The sequence below is a fragment of the Protopterus annectens genome, chromosome 2.part2 (assembly GCF_019279795.1).
Source record: "Protopterus annectens isolate FY-2018-M chromosome 2.part2, PAN1.0, whole genome shotgun sequence".
Classification (NCBI taxonomy): Eukaryota; Metazoa; Chordata; order Ceratodontiformes; family Protopteridae; genus Protopterus; species Protopterus annectens.
Window position 1 is genome coordinate 951,915,966 of NC_056730.1, and position 17,945 is coordinate 951,933,910.

Consider the following 17,945-nt stretch of genomic DNA (forward strand, 5'->3'; position numbering starts at 1 on the left):
AAGGATCCAGTCAGGCCTCTCGGAGATCGGCTTGATGGAGTAAGGAATCTTCCAGGCCCGCTGAACGATCAATTTAATCAGCCTGTCAGTGGGCAGAGAGATCCAAGAGGTAGAGGGCTGGGCAAGAAAAACCTCCAGGTATACAGACTCCTGCAAGGAAGGCTGGAGGGAAGACCAGCCACCCCTCTGTTTCAGAATTTCCAGGATGTCCCTGAAGGAAACATCATCAGGGGGTGACCTGAGGGAACCTTCCCCCTCATCGGTATCCTAAGTGAAGGACTCCTTCGGGGAGTTTAAGTACTTCCTCTTGCACTTTTCCTTCGTACTTCCTCGGGGGGCATGTTCTGGGGAAGTATCCGAAAATGAAACCATCAAGGTGGGTATCTCCTAAGGCTTTTGTGCACCCTGTCCTAGGGATGAGGCTGATGGCAGTTCTGATCAAGGGGACACAGATGTTTGGCCCAACAGGGATGGCAAGGACTGGGAGCGCACAATGGACAAGGCCTTCTCCATGATCCGGAAGGCCGGCCTCCCAGTAGAGAGATGGGAGCCCGGAACCAAAACAGAATCCTTCAGAAACATGGTCCCACCCTGCATAGAGGAGGCGGCCTCTGAAGCAGAAGCCTGAATCGAACCATCGAACGCCAAAGCCCCTGAGGGGCATGGACGGTTCCAAAAAAGAAAAGAGAGAGGATGAACCCTGTCCCTCAGAACTGGCAAAGTCAGGACCCTGGGAGACTTCTGGTTCTGATAAACTAGAGGAGCTCAAGGCAATTCTCAGTTCCAGAGAAGAGGCTCTTACCAGAACTGAGACAGTTGGACCCAGGCAGGTCAGTGCCAGGGGCTCCAAAGACTCAACTGGGGTTGGAGGATGAAGATGAGAGGGTGTCAAAGAGGGAGAGGTCCCTCTGCTGAGCTGGCTGGGAACAGAGGCTGGAGGTAATCACCTCACCATCAAGAGCTGGTCCACCAGCCTCATGATGTCCGATTCTGAGAGGCTCTTAATGGATCGAATGGACAATGCCTAAGGAGACATAAGCAGTCTCGGTTCCACGAATGGACTAGGTGGTTGGTCTGCAAATGGATAAACCGATAGAGAATATGTGGTTCTAGGTAATGCCCTGAATGAAGTCTGCTTCGGTTCTGACAAAACCTCTGGTGTCAAAGCTTTAGTTGTCTGGTCCGAGGAAAATGTTGGTGCCAAGGAAACTGTCAACACAACAGGCTGTTCCATGGAAAGTACAGTTGTGTACACTTACCATAAATGTAGATGTTCAAGTGTATTCACTGTTGCAGTAGTCACCTGTGGGTTACCCCTGCTGCGGTAGCCCTCGGCCGGACTGAATACCAGAGTCAATGTTTTTCTCCGTCGGCTGCTGTCGCTTGCTGTCTGGCGTCAAGTCATCGGTGCTATAAAGGAAGGCAGCCGACGCCATTACATCAGTTTTTCTTGCCCTAACCAGTCAGAGGCCCAAGTAAATATGGTAAAGATGTCCTGGTGGCTAAAAGCCACCATTAGAAACTTATGTCTACCTGAAGAAAGAAGACATAAGGGGGAAGGAGGGTGGGAAACCAGGACTCAAACAGTGAATACACTCGAACATCTACATTTATGGTAAGTGTACACAACTGTACTAAGTTCTCATGTTTCACTGTTGCAGTCATCAGCTATGGGAGGATTCCCAAAGCTGAGGAGAGGGGTGGTAGGATTAGTAAGAAATCTAGGAATGGGTCAGCATGCCCTGCAGAACTGCAGAGGCAAACCCTGTCTGGCCTTACAGAATAGAGGTAGGTGGTGAAGCTTGGTAACTGCATGGACAGAAGTCCAGGTGGCAGCTTCGAGGATGTCCTGGGGGGAACTCCTCTGAGAAATGCTGAGGAAGTGTAGGCTGCCCTAGTGGAAAGTTCCACATGCAAAGTGGAGCAGAAATGGGAACCATGTGAGATCCATTGGGAAAAGGATAGTTTGAGTAAAAAGGTCACACAGGAAAACCAACTGGTTAAAAACACACAAAAAAAAAATCTAGCAAAGCTAGAAGGTATAAAAAGGACAGTTTGGAAATGGGGTTCCCCTCTACCCCTGGGGTAAAGCTGACAAGGAGTTGGGTCTGTTTTCCTGAAGGATTTAGTACAGTCCAGACAGTATCTGAGCACGTCTAGTGAGTGCAGAATTCTTTCCCCCCTGTTTTGAGGGTTAGGAAAGAAGGGGCGGTGGAGGTATGGCCTAGCATATGGTAACATTGGATACCACCCTGGGTATAAAGGAGGGATTAGTCCTGAGGGAGACACTGTCTGCATGGAAGAAGATGAAGGACTTAATGGCCATCAGTGCCTGAAGATGTGAAACCCTTCTGGATGAGGCTATAGCTAGGAGAAAGGCGGTCTTTCAGAAGAGGTATCCAAGTTCTGCTGAAGTAGCAGGTTCGAAGGGTGGTAGAGTTGTTTTTTTTTACCTCCAAAACATAATTCAAGTCCCAATCTGGAGTGGGAGGTCTTCTGGGAGGTCTGATATTGGAAGACCCTCTGAGGCATTGTTTAATCAAAAGGTGGGATAACAGGGGCAGTTCTGTATAAAAATGAAGTGAAATGGCTGAGGCGTGGATTTAAATAGAGGAGGAGAGACCACTATTAAGTAGTTCTGCTAGGTAGTCCAGAGTAAGAGGGATGGAAGGTGGTGAGAATTGCCCCTTCTGGACAGGCTCCAGGATCAGAATCATTTCCATTTTCCTGCGAAGATTTTCTGGTGCTGGGCCATCCGGCCTCTGTGATAATGGGTAGGACCTGTTTGCTTAACAGGGGCCCCTAGTCTGCCTTTTGATCATTTGCCATGCTGATAGTCTGAGTGCAGCACACCCCCCCGCCCGAATTAAGAGGTCTAAGATCAGGGGGAAACTGGCTGGGAGGCTGTAAGGTCAGGCTGCTCAGTAAGGGGTACCAACGTTGTCTGGGCCAATCTGGAGCAATGAGGATGGCCTTTTCTCTCTCTTCCCTTAATTTGACCAGTACCTTGGGAATGAGAGTGCTTCAGGGGGAGGAAGATCCAGTTCTTGAGACCCCCACTCCCAGGTGATTTGTGAAAGGATTTGTCTGTACTGCTGCCACTCGTGGGGGTCCAGGAAGTTTCTGCTTAAGTGGTCTGGCAGGGAGTGGTTGATCCCAAGTGGGTATTGGCTATCAGATGTAATTCCATGGAAGAAGCTGCCAGCCCAAGGTTCATGGCTAGCCTGCACAGAGGGGTAAGATGGTTTCCCTCCCTGTTAGTTGGCGTACCACATTACTGAGGTGTTGCTTTGATTAGGAGAACCCCTGGCTTGAGATGGGGTATGAAGGATGTCAGAGCCTTTTGTACTGCAATCATTTCCTTCTGGTGGAAGTGTAAGGGAAAGTGCTGGGCATCCCAAAGACCTTGGGTGCATCTGCCTTCTAAGTGAACACCCCAGACTATGTCAAAGGAGTCTGTGGTAATGGTCTGCCCGGTTGGACAGAGGTTGAAAGACCCTTGTTCTGGGCAGAGGCCCCTGCCAATCAGAGAAGCTCAACCCCTATACAGGGGTTCAGCGGTTGAGATTTCTCTGGAGGTAGAGTGTGTGGACTCCAAAGGTTCTTCTGGTACCACTGAAGTTTTCTCATGTGAGGCCTGGCCAGAGGAATTAGAAGGATGCAAAATGCCATGTACCTCAAGGCTTACAGGGACTTCCTCACTGTGTGGTGACGTCTGTAAGCCAGCTGGTGAAAAACAGCTGCAGGAATCTCTGCTTTTTTGGGCATAGGAAGGCCATTTGAGCTGCTGTGTGAAGCAGTGTTCCCAAGAAAATGGTCTTCCTGGAGGGTGTTTTGTTCTTATTTCTTGTAGAAGATGGTGTACCCTGGGTGGGTTAGGAGGATTTTGACAAAGAGGGGGTCCTTTAAGAGTTATTCTTTGTCATCTGCCTGAATGAGGCAGTTGTCCAGATAGGGGTAAATGTGTATATTTTTCTGACCGCTAAAGGCTATGGCCGGGGCTAAGGCCTCTTGTAGAGGTAGGGTAATTAACCATGCATTTTTGGTCAGCCTAGGCAGCAACTGCTGCAAAGTTAGCATTTTGAATTTGGTGACCACCAGGAAGGTGTTCTGAATGGGTAAATCCAGGGAAGGGAGCCAAACGCCCTCTATCCTAAGAGCAAGGACTAGTGTGGAATAAGAACCTTTGCTTGACTGATCTGAGGGGACCAGTTCCACTGGCCCTCGGGATAAGTGAGCTTGGACACGTTCTGGTACCTCTGCTCGGTGATATAGAGGTAAGGGTAGCCTCTTGGAATTGGGAGTGAATAGAAGGAAAATTTGTATCACTGAAAAAAGATCTTTAAGAAGCAATGATTCTTGGTAGTTGGTGAGTGAAAGGAGTGCAGAAGGGGGGAAGGGCGTCCTTGAGGGATTTTTACCCTAGAAGGATGGCTTAGAACTCCCTGCCTTTGGAGTGGAAGGGGTCCACCATTTGGTTCCTTCCTGACCCTGGAATAGGAGTCTGGGTGGTCTGTCTCTGCGGGGCTTATCTTATGCCCGTCTGCTAGGTGCAGGAAAGGACCAGTGTTTAGAGGGAAAATTCCTGCTGAACCTAGGAGGTTTTATCTGAAGGAAATCTTTAGCTGTCAGCAAAGAGTTTGCTTTGTCTTCCATCTTTTTAAGCACCTCTTATGCTTTTACTCCAAACAATCTGTCATTATCCAAAGGTGCATCAAGTAATTTAGATTTGACATGATCAGGGAGAGGTTTGTTCCTTCAACCATGCATGTCTCCTAATGACAGATCCTGACACTGCTGCCCTGCTTGCGGCTTCTAGGGCATCATATCCACAGTGTAACGAGTGTTTAGCCACTTAACAAGTAGAGTGCAGTAAATCTGCTAACTCTTTAGAGTTGTTGCAGTCAGGAAAGGTAGAAATATTTTGTTTTAATAGTTCCAAAGTGTGTTGTTGAAATTTTAACATGTGGAACTGACAGTTGAGTGCTCCGATAGCTAAGGTGGCAGAGGTGTATACCTTTTTACCCCATCTGTCCAAAGCTCTGGAATCCTTGTCAGGAAGAATAGGGTTATTTTTAATAAATAGCCTTAGCTTCTTTAGGTCCCTGCATATTGACCTCCAGGTCTGCAGCAGGATTTCTGTACAGGTATTTGTGAGAATCCAGTACTCTGTAATACCGGTCAGGTCTTCTGGGAGCAGGTCGGAGGGCGTCAGGAGTTAAGCTGGATTCATGAAAGACATTATCAACCACCTCTTAAGATAGGAGGGATGGCCAAGGGTCTGTGCTGGGGCAGCTCTAGAAACTCTTAGTCTTTTCTTAGACTGATGGAAGTCCTAGTGGAAATGCTCCCTGAGGGTGTGAAGGGCTTCCCCAAAGGAAGGATCTTCTGGTGGGGAAGCAGAATGAATGGATTCCTTTGCATCTGAATCCTCATAAGCAGTCAGAGGTAGTTATTCCTCTTCAAAAACTCAATAACCAGACTCCTCAAAATCCTGCTCTGTCAGTATTTCAGAAGAAAGGTCTCTTTTCCTTTTAGAAGTTGTGGCCTGACTACCCTTGATAAGGGTGATAAAATCCTCCGCCATTTTAAGCATTTCAGCTTGAGGTGGTGTAGCAGGAGTAAAATGGTGGCTAGAGGTAGTTTTCCTAGGAGTGGCCTTGTCTCTAGGCCTAAGAGTATCCATCGGTCTGATAGAAATGGTAGTAGGGGGAGAAGACATTGTTTTTTGTCTAGATTTGGTAGTGCGAAAGACCTCCTCGGAAGCCGGTGGCTCCAGACCCAACTGAGGCAGAGACCACCAAAGGCTCGGAAGACAAAGATGATGCCTGCGACATACCAGACTCCAAAAGGGTCTCAGTAGATGCCTGTAAAGATATCAAACTGGGCATCAGGGGCTGCGAAGGCACTTCACTGAATTCTGGAGAACTGACGACCTGTTTAGCGGTAGAGTCGTTGGAAGGCTTAGCCTTGAGTTGTCTGTCTCTATCTTTAGCCTTACTTTTTTTGGAATCTCTGTGGATAGTTTGCTGACGGATGCCATTTTGGCTACAATAATAACTCTAAGACAAGTGGTTCTCTCGTTAAAGAGGGCACAGAACTGGCAAAAGGGGACATCGTGGTCTGAACCTAAACAAGTGACGCAGTATGAATGGAAATCTCGGTGTGGTATTTGCTTTCCAAAGGTGAGACAATTGTCAACGTTTTCTAACATCAGTTAGTGCAAGAAAAAAGGATCCCCAACTGGGTACTTGGCTTTAGACGTTTCAGCTGAAATTCAAACTCTGGTAGCGACCAACAGGCACACTTGCGAACTGTTTCTGCTACGGGCTCCGCGGCAAGAAATACTGATGTAATGGCATCGGCTGCCGTCCCTTATAGCACTGACGACCTGACATCAGACAGCAAGCGACAGCAGCCGACGCAGAAAAACATTGACTCTGGTATTCCGGCTGGTCAAGGGCTACCGCAGCAGGGATAATCCACAGGTGATGACTGCAACAGTGAAACAAAGAACATCTGCTCTGTACTGAATGAGATTGTCTCTAGTCTAGAAATAAGTAGGAGACTAGTTTGCCTTATCCCTAGATTTACTAATAGTATCTATGTACATTGTAAGTGCATAGTTAGTAGTATGAGAAGGATGGAGGGCATGTTATGTGGGGGATAGGAGTTCTTCCTGCAGGAGATAGTTTAGCAATTATTTTTGAATACATTTTTGAAATATTTTGGTGAGGAGAGATAAGACTGCTATAGGTCTAATGTTAGCAATGTCTTTTGAATTTCCTCCTTTTTGCAGAGGGATAATGTGCGACTTTTTCCAGAGAAAGGGAATATGGGATTCCTGGACTGACCTGCTTATAAGGATTGAGACAAAGTAGGTAATGCTATCAGTTGCCATTTTAAGTTACTTGCTTGAAAGGTCATCAACTGTTTGTTTAAAAGTAGTTATATATAGGATAAAGGTACAGGTTTAGAAGGTGAAAGTGGATGTGCTGATGCGTGGCTGACGGGCAGGGTTAGGATTAAATGCTGGGGAATCCCTGGTTAGAGATACTACACTGTCTATGAAGTAAGAGTTGAAGTTTATTGCATTTTCAAGTGATGAGTTATTGGGAGAGGGGTTATGGATGAATTTATGGCTGAAATGCAAGATTTTCTTTAATGGCTGTCCAGAGTTTTTTAGGGTTGCATTTATTATTATACTGAAAATTATCTTAGTATGTTTTCTTGTCTTCATTAATTTAATTTTTAGTACAATTGCACAGCATTGTTAAGTTTTCAAGTTATTGTGGTATTTTATATTTTTGCCTCTCTTTCCATTCTTTTTCTCTATCCTGCATTAGCAATCTACATTTTATTTGTACTACTAAAGTCATTATTTATTATTTTTTGTATTCATTCTAATAATTGCTTCCTCCTTACTTCTAGACTTCGTTGCTAAATGGAAACAAGCTGCTGGTACCCACTTCAAAACTGGTCAGATAGTTCTGCTACACACTACCATGCATTAACAATTACTTATTAACTAGAATGAGTATAATAATTGGTAGATTCTCAAGTCAGGAAACCTGGGCCAGAACTAAAGGCAGTACTTCACCTCAGATGTCTTGTCTAACAGTCTACCAGCTGTAGACTGAGAAAAAAAATAAATGGTTCATGCTCGTGTGTGTGTGTGTGTGTGTGTGTGTGTGTGTGTGTGTGTGTGTGTGTGTGTGTGTGTGTGTGTACACATATATATACATATATATGTACGTATATTTATATATATATATATATATATATATATATATATATATATATCTATATATATAGATATATATATATATATATATATATATATATATATATATATATATATATATATGGATTCCTATTACAAGAACGAAAGTTCACTACTTTGAACTTATAATACGAAGCCTCACTTCTGCAAAAGTTCACTTTAACGAAAGTGAACTTTTGCGTAAATGCACTTCACCGAAAACACCGCAGCACAGTGGAGGACATAAAAAAACAATCTATGTCCTCCACTATGGTGCGACAGTCATGGACCTTAGGGATAGGGCACGGGTTAGGGTAAGGGCATAGTTAGTAAAGCTATCCCCTTACCCTAACCCATGCCCTAACTCTAAGGTTCGTGACTATCGCACCATAGTAGAGGACATTGCTATGCCTTTCACTGCACTACAGTCGTCACGGACCTTAGGGTTAGGGCACGGGTCATGGTAAGGGGATAGCCCTATGGGCTATCCCCTTACCATGACCCGTGCCCTAACCCTAAGGTCCGTGAGTACTGCACAGAAGTTCAGTACAATACCCGTTCGTTGTACTAAACTTTGCGTAAGTGCACTTTCGATTAAGTGCACTTTCACTGCAGAGAGCATTCCATGCACTATTTTGAATTAGTGAAAATTCGATCTAGTGTATGGACCCCATATATATATATATATATATATATATATATATATATATATATATATATATATATATATATATATATATATATATATATATATATATATATATATATATACATATATATATATATATATACATACACATACATACATACAGAAATATATCACACAACCACAAAATTTGCATTCCGTTAATTTACCCCAACCAAACTGCTTCACTGTGTTTCAATAACATATGAAGCACAAGTCAAAAGAACAAAAAAGCTTCCTTAAATCCTAACATCAAATAATAAATTGCTCTCCTCATCACTTGGAATGTAGGAGGGGAAACCACATTTAATAAAGCAATAACATTCAGGCATCAGCTAAGAATGGTTGACAGGATAAAACAGTGATAACAATGTAGTCTTCGTAGTGTCTGTCATAAAAAAAAATAAATGGATAATGTTGCCATCTTCTGGCCACTTCTCATACTACAGGCCATAGAGGAAGCCAAACCATCTGTCATTGCTAAGAAGATGGGTCCTTGAGCCTCTTGTCAGATCCAACTCAGCATCACTAAGGCTCCCAGCCTCAAGTCTTTTAAGAATTTCCCTCCCATAATGGATCAGTCACCCTGAGTAAATCGGATATCAAATTACACCAAAAGAACTAGGTATTACTACACTGACTGAAGAACGAGAGACTATTACTAAATCACACACTCAAAGTCTTACAAGAGAAGGAAAGGGGGCAGTGGAAGGGTTGTCATACCAAATGGGCATGAATAAGAGGATCTAGCATTATTATAAGTACATAAATTTTAGTATCTTATTTACTCAGTCCATCCAATACAACAAATGGGTTAGAATCCCCAGCTACAATATGTCCTGGATGTCCTATACCTTTTACGACAGTAGCATCAAATGATGCTCTAACCATAGACAAGGAATCTAATTTATAATGGCTGACAAAAGTATGTATGGAGGACCAGGTAGCAGCATCACACATTTTTCTTACTGACAAAAACCTAAAGAAGGCCACAGAGGTAACAGCTGTTCTTGTGGAGTGGTTTTTTTTTTTACTTTCGTACACAGTGAAGGACTTGTTTTGTTCATCATAGATAGGTTCATAGGCAGGTACGAGGCTATTGGCCCGAGGACCAAAGCAAGCCTAGCCAACAGTGTATTGGCTTTCGCCACCCGTATATTGTTAAAATTCCTGCCCCTCTATAGAGCAGTGCCCCAGACATAAACCCAGGGGTGAATTTCCCATCACCCATCCACTTATCAAGGTTTTTCTTGAATAGTGCCAATGACTAGCTCTGCTGGACGTGGATGGGAATTTTGTTCCAGAGCATGGGAAGTCTGAGACACTAATCTCTCTCCACCATGTCCTATTTATTGTTGTGGTGAGGTTTAGGTCCCTAGAGTGTGTAGCTCGGGGAGATTGGGTTTTCTTCAAGTGCAACATGTCCAACAATTCCGGGTTTGACATAGCTTTGTATGTCAGACAGAGGTCTCCTCGGACTAAGTGGTATGTGACCGTGTAGAGTTTGAGTTTCTTGAGCCAGTCGCCATAGGGCAATTGTTTGAGGCCAGCAGTCCTCTTGGTGAGGTACTTTTGGGGCCTCTCAAGTTGTTGTAGGTGTCTTGTGAGGTACATCGCAAACGGGTCATTGTATTCATTGAGGGGCCTGATAAGTGATGAGTAGGGGGGAACAATGACTTCTTTATTTCTAGATGTGAACCCTTTTGTGATTAAGTGGTCCACGTAGAAAGATTTTTCTTACCATTGTGGCAATGTGGTTATCAAAGGAGAGGTTACTATCCACTTGGGTTCCAAGGTCTCTAATCACACATTCTGTGTTAAGTGAACTTCCCCCTATTTGGTAATTCATGGGTACCGTGTTTTTGCCAAAGGGGGTAACAATGCACTTTTTGGCATTTAGTTTGAGGCCATGATTTTGACACCAGGTGTCCATCTCGGTGAGGTCCTTTTGCAGGATGTCTACATCAGCAGGGGAATCGATAATGACACTCAGTTTGAAGTCATCTGCGACCTTGGTTAGCCACAGACCCTTGGTGTTCGCTTGCACTTCAGAGAAGTATATACCAAACAGGAGGGGTCCTAAGACTGAACCCTGGGGTACTCCACTTGTCACTGGTTTGAAGTCGGATCTGGAGTCAGCAACTCTTACCATGTGGATTCTGTCCATGAGCCAGTTGGCCACCCATCTCGTCATGTAAGGGTTTATGTTAAGCTTGGTAAGTTTATCAATGATTCCTGAATGAGGGATAGTGTCAAAGGCCTTAGCTAGGTCCAGGTAGGCTGTGTGGACCACCTTGCCTTCGTCTATGGCCTTAGTAACTGTTTCAAAGTCCACCAATTTTAGGAGATGTAACCTAACTTTTATAAACCCGAATTGGGTAGCATCCAGAGTTTGGAGTTACCTATATCCTTGTTTATAAGTTCCATGATGATACGCTCCATGGCCTTGCAGACCAGGCTAATAGGTTTATAGTTTCCGGGGTCTGTGGTGGTTCCTCCTTTGCGGAGTGGGATAACAGTTGCTGTGTGTCATTCTGTGGGCACATAGCCAGTGGTGAGTCTGTGGTTGAACATGGATTTTAGGTGGGGGGCTAGTTCATTTTGGAGTTCGTGTAAGATGCTGTGCGTTTGGCTTTAGAGAGTGCCATTTTTACCAGAGTGTTTGTGATTGCAGGGGCTCTGCAGCCATCAGGTATAGTTATAGGCCCTTTGGAGGGAGAGGGTCAGTAAAGTTTGCACTAAACCTATCTGCCAATATATTGGCAAGATCAGTTGGCTCTGTATATTTTGTGCCGTTCTGTTGTAGCTCGGTGCAGATCTAGGTGTTGCCATGGAGATTCTTGAAATAGCTAAAGAATGCCTTGTGGTTGGTCTTTGGAATCCGTGGCAATTTTTCTTTCAAAATTAGCTTTGGAGGATTTTATGAGAGATCTTAGTTTCTTACTGAGGCTCGTCAGTGGGTTCCTCCATACCTGGGTTTTTACTCTTTTTTGCAACAGTTTCTTCCTTCTGTTGTAGAGTTTGTTAATGGCAAGGTCCACCAGATCGGCTTCCTTTTTTTTTTTTTTTTGGAGGATAGTGTCTTTGTTTTATTGGGGATAGCACGATCCATGTACTCGTGCAGGTGCTTCTACTGTACATTTGTGTAGGATTCAGCAGTCGTGACTGTATTGACTGTGTTATCCATCTGCAGGGGTGTCGCGAAGTTAGTCAACTCAGTTTTGAGAAGCGTGAAGTTCGCTTTGGAGAAATGTTTTAGGATGGTTTCCTTGTGAAGGGTTGGGGTCGGGATGTGGTTATCTAGGGTGATTAGTTTATTGTTTGATCCAACAAGCGAGGAGTTGATCTCGGGCGTTGCGCACTGGTCACCCATGTTGGTAATGAGCAGGTCCGGAATACTGTTGCCCCTGGTGGGGGCATTGACAAGTTGCTCCAGGGTGCTAGAGTTTATGAACTCCAGGAATCGCTGAGCAAGGGGGTTAAGTACAAGAGTAGTTTTTCCAGTTTATGTTGGGGTAGTTGAAATCACCCATTATTATGGTAATTGGTTAGACCCTCATTTTTTCCAATGTCCCCAGGAATGAGAAGTGAGCATCCTGGTTCATGGTGGGGGATCTATAACAAGCTACAATTTGGAATGCATTTTTGCCCTGGGTTAGTTGCACTTGGATGATTTCAGAGGCATCGTATTTTTCAACTAACCAACAGGTGTGGATGTCCTTGATGAATATGGACACACCTCTGCCCTTCGTGTTTCGGTCCGGGTTTGGTGGCCGAAACAGGTGGTACGAATTATAGCCTGGTAATGTGGGGTGCTCTCGGGAGCCTTGAACCAGGTCTCAGTCACTGCACAGATATCAATGTTCTCCATTTTGAGGAGTGCCTTGATTGAGTGCATTTTGACGTTCAGACTCCTAGCATTGAGTAACATTGCCCTCAGTTTTTTGTTTCCTGTAGTTCTTATGGTGGTGGGTTTGTTTTTTGAGCCTTGCCTAAAAAAGGCACTATAGGGGCGGCAGGAGCCTTGGCCAATATTCTAAATCCCAGGGGTGACAAGTGCAGGGCATTCTCTGGTGAGGCATCGTGGCCTGTCAAGCATGTCATCCCAGGCAGACAGATACCGGATCCCCTTTGAATGACACCAGAAGCTTAGCTAATTGTTGCAGTTGATCATTTTATCCTTGTACTGTGGTATCACTTTTGGTGAAGGCAGGATGCTACTCAGGGCTAGGGTTATTCCTGCCTGGGCTACAAGATTGGAGAGCTCTTCCAGGTCTCTTTTCATGTAGTCCAGGGAGGTATGTCTCAGGTCATTTACACCTACATGGACTATGACAGAGTCACATTTGTACTTGCCTTGTAGTGACTTGAGTGCATGCATTATGTGGCAGATTCTGGCACTGGACAAGCAGCTGATGGTAACCTTCTCTTTGTCTAGCCTGGTGAGTGGGATGTCCGTGTGCCTGACTATAGAGTCACCTATCACTAGTGTGTTGGCTATGTGGTTTTGCCTTATGGGCTGTGGTTGTGTGGCACACCAAGTTTGTGGGTTATGTGCTGTTTGAGGTGTGTTGGTGGGAGGAGGTTGCTTGCATGTCTGCTTTGGAGGTCTCTGTTGCCTAGGCAGATTTAGATTTGTAATGACAGCCTCCGTATATGTCTTGGTGTTTTTATGTGTAGGATTTGGAGGTGTTGGTTTAGTTGGTCTATTTGCAGTGAGTTGGGTGTTGCGAGTTGTTTCCTTCTCCTTTTGACGGTCTGTTCCAGTCTTGGTTGGAGAGAGCTGTGCCTCTAGATTGGCTGTATAAGTACATCTCTTGCAAGTGTTCGTGTTTGGTAGTAGGAGGAGAGGGTTGTGTGTGTACATGAGGCAGTTGTAGCATTGCCTCTAGATGCCCAGGCTCATCAGGTAGGCTGGACAGTACACCGGGAGCGGTCTCTTGGACATGTCTGAATAAGTAGAGAAGTATAAAGGCTATTCTATTCTTGGCAGATGCGGGGATTGAGTGCTGGGGGGTTATCTAGTGCTGCAGCAGGTTTAGAACAAGTACTGGGATGAAAGATGCGGGTCTAAGTGCTTTCGGCTGAAAGGCTGAAGTTATAAGGGAAAAACTGAAGAGCAGACTTTGTGGAGCTGGGGATGGTTAACCCCAGCTAACTGGCGCTGTGCAGTGCGCAAAACCGCGCAAATGCAGGTTTTTACAGTAGGAAGATAAAAGGGATAGAAATTAGTCCAAAATGGCCAATAAACTAAAAATTCGGAGCTGAAAACCACTCCTCCAGGGACAGATTGGGGATAATCCCCACTCACTGGTGAACAGAGAAACTTCCTTCTATCCAAGTAAGGTATTGGGCCAATACAGGAACTACAAAACAGTCCTGGATTCGGCAAACTCTGAAAACTGGACTCTGCTAGCTTCAGAAAGGCGGGAAACAAGTATGGGATCGCTTTTTTTTTTTAAAAGAGTTTAAGACAGTTAAGACAAAATAATCACTTTAAAGCACAGAAAAATGGCTATCGCACTTGAGTGTGTAGCCTACAACAGTTAAAATAGTTTAAATGCTCAAAAAAACGAGTTTAAAGTGCAAACAGTAAATAAGTACAATTAAAATGTTGCAAAAGGCGTTTTTGTATCAAATGAATGCTAGAAACAGAGCGTTTAAGCAGAATTAGCAATTTCTAACAAGAAGCAAGCCAAAAAAGTACTTAAATCAAACCAAAGTCTCTCTTTTCTCCTGCTGCTGTAGGACTTGGCAGATCACCTGAGCAGGTTCTTGCTTAGCTGATACAAGAGCAAAACACACGCAAATGCAGGTTTTTATAGCAGGAAGATAAAAGGGATAGAAATTAGCCCAAAATGGCCAATACACTACAAATTCTGAGCTGAAAACCACTCCTCCAGGGACAGATAGGCTGCTCAAAGCTCCCCACTCTCACTGGTGAACAGAGAAACTTCCATCTATCCAAGTAAGGTATGGGCCAACACTGGAACTACAAAACAGTCCTGGATTCATGACAGACACTCAGTATGAAAGCCATCTGAAGATAAAAAAAACTGTCATTACGTTTTGCTCAAGTTTATAGGGAGAAAAGGAAGTGAAAAGATCACTGTCTTTTGTAAAAGGTTTGGCTCTGTGAAAGTAGAAATGCAACGGACTACGAACATCTAAGGTTTGCAAAATGTATTCACCTTTGTCAGCATAGTTGTGGAAAAATACTGACAAAATCTGTCACTTAATGAAGGGTTTGAGATATGTTGGATTCCGAAGCAACCTTAGGAAGAAAGGAAGCATTAGCTCAGAGTGTCACCCTACCTTTGTGAAAAAGTAAACAAGGAAGGGATGATAAGGCAAAAAGTTTTGAAATTCTTCTGACTGATGTGATGGCTACTAGGAAAATTGTTTTCCAAGACAGAAACTTCAGCTCTGAAGAAGATGCTGGTTAAAAAGGGGACTTGGGGCCCCCAAAACAAGATTTAGGTCCTATGGCTGTAGCAAATCTTTGTTTGGGGGTCTAATTAGAAAGATCCCTTTAAGAAAGACCTTGCAGAGCTTATGTGACAGGCAAGTGATTGATCTCTGAGGCCCATATGAAAATTAAAGAGACTGCTGTTAGCTGAACCTTGTTCATGGAGAAACTAGAGTCTGAATGGAAAATGGACGCTAAAAAACAGAGGAAGTTTGGAACAGACGCAGAGAAAGGGTCAATGTTCAGATTATCAGTCAAAAAGACAAATCATTTCCATTTACTGTGGTACACCTTGCACGTGGAATCTTTTTGGGAAGCTGTTAGGTTTCTAACCACATTCTTGATTAGGAATTCATCCTTGGCCATCACTGGAATTGAAGAAATCAAGTAATTAACTTCAGATTGGGGCTGTCTTGGTGAGGCTTCCCATAGACGTGAGAGATTAGACCTTGTGTATGGGATCCAGGAGCCAGGGGGGGGGGGGTTCCCAAAGATTAGGCTTCAGAAGGGGGTTATGAGGACAACCGTCATCTTGCACTTCATTGCTTTCTGCAGATAACTGAATAGCAAGGGAAGAGGGGGTTAAGCATAAAGGAACCCTGGAGGCCATTTGAGATGCAGTATATCTTGGTGACTGTCCCAACAGGAGAATCAAGGTGAAGTACTTGCTACACCTGGTGTTGTCAGGAGAGGCAAACAGATCACAGCAAGGGGTGTTCCAGCAATGAAAAATATGATTGGCTACTGCTGGACTGAGGAACCACTCATGAGGCATGAGGACAGTCCTGCTGACTCTGTTCACAAGGTAGTTTATAACTCTGGTGATGTGTGTTGTGACAAGAAAGTGACACAAGGCCATCACCCACTGCCAAACACTCACTGTTTCCTGACACAGTCTATAAGACTTGGTTCCTCCCTACTTGCTGATGTACCAAACTACAAGCATGTTATCTGTTTGGATGGATATCACTCTTTGAGGAAGGTGGTCCTGAAGTGCCTGCAACCCAAGGAGGACTGCCTCAACTCCAACATTTATGTCTGCATTGACATCAGTGTTCAACCACTGACCTTAGACCATTCTCACTTCATAATGCCCCCCGGGAGGATGCATCAGTAGTCTACTGGGTCTGGGGTTATGAAGGGTTTTCCCACAGAAACTTACACTGGCTGTTGCTACCACCTCAGCTGAAACCTGCTTGAGTTTGTAATAATGATGGTCTTAGACAGAGAGAGAGTGCAACCATTAAGACTATTGAGCCTGAAAAAGATGCTGCAAAATTCTCATGTAGAAATCTGCAAAGTGAATCATTATAATCAACAAAGCCATGAGGCCTACAACTCTCAACAACACAGGTGCAGACAGAGAGGGACTGAAAGGAACTGGATCTGTGGCACTGTCTTCACAGGAAAGCCAGTCAACCCCCAACACCTACAAACTCAAACCTACCTCAGTCAGATCTGAATATCATGCCCCAGGTTCTGGTTCTGACCCTCCCCCAGGGAAATGGTCTCAACAGGAGGAAGAGGCTCTGAAACCAGGAAATTGGATGGCTCCACTGACAGGATAAGGACTGCAGAGCCAAGCACAGATGACCTCAACAGGAACCACGAAGCAGAAACCAATGGATCAGATACCTGCAATGAGGTCACCAGCCTGCCCCCCCCCCCTCCACCAGATCCTAAGTCAGTCGCAGCTCTGACAAGGCCAGAGTTGAAAGAATCTGATCTGTGAAACAAAGCTAAATAGGAAGTGTGCATCAAGAGTGCCAGCCACTAATGTAGGGACGGATCTGAAGGCATCGGAGCACGGTCCTGTGAAGGCAGCACAATCGGTGCAACATGGGTGGATTCAGCCACCTTCAGAGCCAAAGGGAACAGAAGGATTCCCAGTTTTATCTGGGTTCTTAAAAGCATCTGTATTCAAGTGGTACAAGTCTGCTTCGGAAGCACTCCAAGACATGAAGAACCTGTTTGTACAGGGTTTTGAGGGAGCATACTGGTCTGACCAGGCCACAGAAAATTCCTTTCTAGAAGGATCATGCAGTATGATCAGCTCTAATGAGTCTGGATCAGGAGGGAGATGGAAGTCGGCGTAAGAGCCATCAAGGCACTGCTATTTCAGTGCTGAAGAGAAAGATGACAGATGTGCATGTATCTTCTGTATCCAATTCTTTAAGCTTTGAGTGCATCTCAGCAAATTTCTTGGCTTTAGAAGCCACTAGATATGGAGGAAGTAATTCTTTCAAATTAAAGTTTTCAGTCTGCTAATGCTCATGGCCCAAGCCCCTTGCAAATCTTGCAGTCTACCAAGAGATGGGGGACACCCAAGCAGACCACATGTAGGTCCTGTGGTGGGATCTTATAACCACACATGGAACATTTCTTGAAGCTAGTCTGTTTATCCATAGTGGGATCCAGCATACTGTAACAACTAAATACACAAAACACAGTAACTTCTATAACACCAGGGAAAATAATACTAGCAGCAGAGAGTTCAAAACCCCAATACTCTAATAACCTTTTAAATGTATTTTCTACACAATATAAAGCTATGAAAAACTACTATGGCAAACTGTAACAGTATCAACACCAAGAGTAACCATCTACCAGGAAAATATTATTCTAACTCTGACAGGAATAAGTGGCAAGGATATGTCACACAGGAAAGGGGTTACAGAAACTCTTAAAATATTTAAACTAGGAATATCAAGAAAACAACAAAGCCTTAAGGTCACTAATTCAAACTATGCAAGAAAAAACTATTAATTTTGAAAGACGAGGTGCTGCATTTAGCTAAAGGGAATATGCATCTGGTTGCAAAGGTGGCAAATGATCTGAAGTACTTGGGACTGATGCATTACGAGAGGAAAATTAAGGGATTCAAAACTGGAACACTAATGCTGCTGAGTCAATTCTGACAAATGGTTCAAGGATTCATGTCAGATTGGATGGAATGAATGAATGAGTAGGATCCATGTGCTTTTAACCATGCACTGAGCTGTCAATGTTAAATTGCTACTCCTGGGCCA

General features: G+C 44.3%; 1 protein-coding gene across 1 annotated transcript in view; it reads right to left on the bottom strand.

Annotated features, from left to right (window-relative positions):
* Window positions 1-17,945, bottom strand: part of WDR36 (WD repeat domain 36) — a 1,582,076-nt gene that overhangs the window by 1,236,307 nt on the left and 327,824 nt on the right. The window lies entirely within an intron of this gene.